This window comes from Cornus florida, unplaced genomic scaffold (genome assembly GCF_030987335.1).
Source record: "Cornus florida cultivar Cherokee Brave unplaced genomic scaffold, ASM3098733v1 CherokeeBrave_3.0.0_Hap2_Chr06, whole genome shotgun sequence".
Lineage (NCBI taxonomy): Eukaryota > Viridiplantae > Streptophyta > Magnoliopsida > Cornales > Cornaceae > Cornus > Cornus florida.
The window spans coordinates 26,995,108-27,000,845 of NW_026775576.1; the positions used below are offsets into that span (position 1 = coordinate 26,995,108).

Consider the following 5,738-nt stretch of genomic DNA (forward strand, 5'->3'; position numbering starts at 1 on the left):
TTTTGAAGTGGAGGTGGAATGTACTTCCCTTGAAAACCGCCTTGGGAAGGGTTTGAGCCCTCTCCTTGGTTTTTCCAAGAGAAATTCGGATTATTCCTCCAACTTGGATTATAGTGAGTACCACAAGGATTGTTCCCTTAGTTCACAAAAGCTGCATTGACTTGTTCATTAGGTTCATTTTGCACTTGTCTGTGAGGACAATGAGAAGTAGAATGAAGAACACTAGAACAAGTCATACATGTTTCATTTGATGCACGATGAGAATGGTTAGGGAAGGAAGATACTTGGTTCACCGAGTTTTGGTTAATTAAAAATTGATCAAACATTTGAGATAAAGACTTCATTTCGGCGGCTATTTCATTTGAATGGTCGACTTGATGTAAGCTAACACTCTTCATACCTTGTGAATTTCTACCATGCTTGGATGATAGTGTTCTATGCAAAGAATTTTCACTCGTGCTCTCATAAAGACGCCACACGTCATCCTCATGCCTATCAATGTATGAGCCACCCATGGAAGCATCAACCATACCCTTATAGTTGTCCGATAAGCTCTCAAAGAAATATTGAACTAATTGTCATTTGGGCATGTCATGATGTGGACACTTCCTAAGCAATTCATTGAAGCGTTCCCATGCCTCATGAAACGTTTCTCCATCCCCATGTGAAAATTTTCGAATTGAGGTTCTCATGGCATTGGTCTTAGAAACCGGATAGTACTTCTTCAAGAACTCTTGTTTCATTTTTGCCCAAGAAGTGATTGAAAAATGCCTAAGATTGTTAAACCAATACTTTGCCTTGTCTTTTAAGGTGAATAGAAAAAGTTTGAGTCTCAAAACCTCTTCCGGCATGTCCGTATATTTTACGGTGAAGCATACTTTAAGAAACTCATCCAAATGCTTGTAAGGTTCTTCACTTGGAAGTCCACGATAGTTAGGAAGCAGTTGAATGGTTTGCGGTTTAATTTCATAATGATGTGCTCTAAATAGAGGCAATTGGATGCATGTAAGTGCATTATACTCATTAGGCACATAATGGTCTCTTAAAGTAAAAGGTGGATTAGCTACTTGAGGTGTAACATGAACACCTTGATTTTGAATTCCTTGATTAATGATGGGAGGTTGTGGAACATACACTGGCCTTGGCATTCTATATGGAACTTGGCCTTGTTGTTGTGGTGGTTGGTGAATGAATGGCCTAGGCATGCCTAATTGTACTTGTATGTTCTCATTGTGCAATTTGGAATGAAAGATACCTTGTTGGTCTATGTGACCAAGGTCCTCAATATGATCATTATTATGGTCATCCATTAATAGATTGGTTCTATTTAAACTTCCTCTTCCCCTAGGATTTCTAACGATAGATTCAAGATGCAAATCAAGAGGGACAAGAGTTGGTCTCAATGAACGACGTCCATGCATGCACAATGCAAAACACAACAAGCACAAAGAATGACAAACACTATGCCTTGACAACAATGCAATTAGACTTCTTCCACAAACACTTAATTCATACTCCCATGCTTTAACAATAATGATGCAAGAACAATTAAAAATAAGCCTCCACGCGGGCCGACGATTTAACTAAGGGATTGAGTAAAGAAAGTCTCACAAAGGTCCTTTAGCACTTCAACTCCAAATTGAAAGCTTAGCTTAGCAAATTTTTAGAATTTTTAGCTTTTTTCCTTGCTTGCTTAGCTTGAATGCTCCTTTGCTTGCTTCCTCTCCAATAATGCACCTAGTTAAGTAAGACCAACACAATAAGTAACCAAAAAGAAAAAAAAAATAAAGTAAAGACATGATCAAAAGATACTAATCCTAATCAATTCCACAAATTCGGCGTTGCCTAATCAAATAAATCAAATCCCCGGCAGCGGCGCCAAAAACTATGGTCGTTGTCCTACCATAAGCTTAAGAGTGTGCATTAAGGCGAGGGCCACAAGTTTTACATTTATAGAAGCCACTAATACCTTTCACTATAAATATAGTTAGGGCGAGTAGGGATCGTCCCAAAGGATTGTGAGGATCAAACAAGGTCGTGGAATCGCTATTACGGCTAGTAGGTCGAGTGATCAAACAATTGGTTGGTTGGTTGATTAGAGAGCAACTAAATTCAACTAAGTGATAACAAAAGAATGTAATTAAGAGTAAGTAAGACAGAGACAGATCTTGGGGTTTAGAGATCACCACCAAGCTATGCATTTCTATACCATTGATAAGTGACTAATGAGGGCAAATAAAAAGGTGTGTTGCAATATTGAAATGTGTGTGTGTTTGGTTGATTCAACAAGTAAGGATGACTAGTTAAGCATGTATTGTCTAAACATCATGTGAAAAGTACAATATATTGTCTAAACAACATGTGAAAGGCACAATAGATAAAGACAAGTCATTAATCCTTTCATTAAGCTCACAATCCAAATACAACACTAGGATAAAGACATATGCTTCTTGTATTCAAAAGCTTGGATCATCAAACAACAAGCATAGATTGTCCTCCCATGTAACACTACACTACAACTGCACTACATCTACACTACTAGCATGAAAATAAACTAGGGGAGAGGCACAATTCATCAAGGAATAAGTATGAACCATCAAGAGAATCACAAGAGCATTTCTTTAAGCGCTATGTTTTGACAATCTTCAAATCTATAGCATCAATACACATAGACATGCATCAATAACACAAAATTTAGAGACAAGCACATGAACATCTACTCTAGCATATATAGACATATAGATAGAATGAAATGATCAATTGGAAGCATTAAACCACATAAATCATTGAATAAACAACATCTATATATATCAAAGTGTCAAAATATCAATTATAACACTAATCCCTCAATAATACACAAGATTAAGATATAGAAAACATGCTTGGGGCTAACTCTAGCCCCAAGAGGATGTCTAGCCACTCATGGTGATGTTGCTCCAACCCTCAAGGGCTAACTCCATGGTGTCTCTAGCCTCCTCCTCCTCCTCTAAGCTTGCTCTCCAAGAGATGATATGAAAATGATATTGGCTCCCCTTGTAAAAAACAATCCTTATCCTTATATAGGTTGGTCAAAATAACACCCAAAATGAGTTGGGGTCGTGCACACAATATTCCCTAATGATTGGATAAAGGACAACCTTCAATGAGATGGAAATTTAACTTTTTCGCACTGGAGGAAGTTCGATCAATCGAACCTTGGACTTGGATTGATCGAATTGGCTGAGATCCATCGAACTTAGGCTGGATTGATCCAACTGGTTGAGCTTTTTGGGAAAAGACAAATCTGAGATATTTTAGGAGATATTTTTGGGAAAAAGGACAAAAGTGGTTAGTGGGTGGTACAGCTGTGGATATGATCGATCATTTGAATAAGGACAAAAATGTTCGATCGATCGAAGGGTGGTGTTGGATCGATCGAACTTTTGGACTTTATGCTTTTGGGCCAAGGCTTGGATCTATCTTGAAGTGCTGAGATCGATCATTGTTCGATCGATCAAACCTTGAAGTTGGATCGATCGAATTTTGCTGCTTCCCACCTTTGGCTTCATTTGCTTCTTCTTTCTCCACTTTGCTCCTTTCTTTATTTAATCCCAGAATTGCTTCAATTAAGCTCTTATTTGGCTGAGTTAGCTTATTTTCGGGATAAGTTCTTGAAAATGAAAATAATATGAAGTCAATCTAAAACGGTAGAGTAAGATAGATAAAGGTGCTAGAATACCTAAGCTTAAGGGGTTTAAATACGCACTTTTCAGCGCTCATCAATGACATGCTTTAATTTGAGATTATTTAGGTGAGTTTCAAAATTTAGAGATTTTAATTAAATGAATTAATTAAAATCAATTCAATGGTTCCTTGGACTTGATTAAGTTTGTAACTTGGTATTCATGATTTCCTTGACGAGTTCCTTCACGTGTATCAAATTGAGAATAATCGGATAAGTTTTGAGACTTACATTTACTTATTTTCCTTGTGTAGAACTTAATTAACATGGTTGTGTCTCGTATGCAATGAACTTTTAACTTGATATTGAACTTGTCCTTGACATGATCCTTGACAGATTTTGTTCGTAGAACATTTGGACTTGCCTTGTAATCTTGGTAATTTAATCCCTTAAGTAGATTAAATTCCCTTTTATGCTTCCATCGAGTTAATCATGCCTTGATATTGAACTCTTGTCAAACTTATGAATCGGACTTGTATTTCATGGACTTTTATCTTCCTATCAAGCATCATGACTTCTTGCAACTTGATTTCGTTAAGGTAGTTGATGACCTAGCGTGATTGCCTTAGAATGATTTAATTACTCATGTGTTGCTTAGTAAATAATTAAATCATTAATCTTATACTTGTGGTATATTTACATCAATGGATTCCTTGTGTTTTAAATCCTAATTTGTAGTCTATATAGATGCACACTATGACTTCTTGACATTTTACATGCCATCATAGTTAAGAACTTAAGGCATGACTTGTGTGTTCCAAAATCTTGGTTGTGCATGGAATGTGGTTTAATGTATTACTCGTATCTTGATACGCTCTTGGTTGCACAACTTGTTGATTTTGGAACTTGGGATATCAATCAAGAATTGATATGGCTAGGACTTGGTTATAGTACGGGAGATAGAGAGCTCCCTACACTATAGTGCGCACTAGGGGAAGGTACCCATGGGATAGTAGCCCTAAAGTGATCACAAGAGTACGATTTTAATCTGGGCGATATCCGAGTATCCACATTGGTTGATTTCACTATTTAAATTTGTGTTATTCCTTGAAGATTTAAGAACCTTGTCGTGTTTTAATGGAATATTCCAACCTTGTTTCATTGCATAGATATTATACCTTGTCCTTGATTTCATGTACTATTCTTGTCGTGTTAATTAGAATATTCCAATCATATTAATTGCATTGATAATGTAATTTTTGTTAACTTGTAGGCAAAAATGCAAAAAAACCCCCTAAACTATTACGAATCCGCATTTTACCCCCTTAAACTATAAAAATGAACAAATCAGTACCACAACTATCACAAATCGTGCAAATTAACCCCTGAAACTCAATTCCGGCCACTTTCTGACCCACAAGGTCAGCACGTGACTATTTTTTTCTTTTAATTCCGAAATTGCCCTCGAATACTAATGAATATTATTATTTATTTATTCATTTTAACTTTTCTGCCACGTAATGAGGTAAACATGGAGAAGCTCACAGCCGAGTTCTCCTTCCCGTTGGTGCCGCGAGCCTTCACAGCCCCGTTCTGTAACTTCCCTTCGTCCGTCCACGAGGCTTCTCTGATTAGTCAATTCCTCCTTCCTTTCCCCTCAATTTTGTGATCTATAAACAAAAAAAAGAAGAAGAAAGTGAGCACAAAAACACCAAACATACCAGCAAAATTCGATGACTCCGGAGCCGATAGAGCATTTAGATCGATAGGTGGTTGATCACCAGTTTTGCAATCAGACACACATATATATATATATTTACATATATTTATATTGATGAAAAAAAGCAACAGTAGCCACACACACTCACACACACACACACACACACACATATATATATTTACATATATTTATATTGATGAAAAAAACTACCGGTTTTGATCCAATCATATCAGAGGTGGCTGGTGCAGCGATGGTGATGGCCGCATGGGCGGCGATGGGCTGTGGAGAGGACTAGTTCGGCCTATTGGTGCAGCGATGGCGATGGCGATGGCGGCATGGGCCGGCGATGGGCTATGG

At 37.4% G+C, this 5,738-nt stretch overlaps 1 pseudogene; it reads left to right on the forward strand.

Moving 5' to 3' along the window:
- The first annotated feature begins 588 nt into the window (after positions 1 to 588).
- Positions 589 to 687, forward strand: LOC132315250 (small nucleolar RNA R71; annotated as a pseudogene).
- Positions 688 to 5,738: the final 5,051 nt, after the last annotated feature.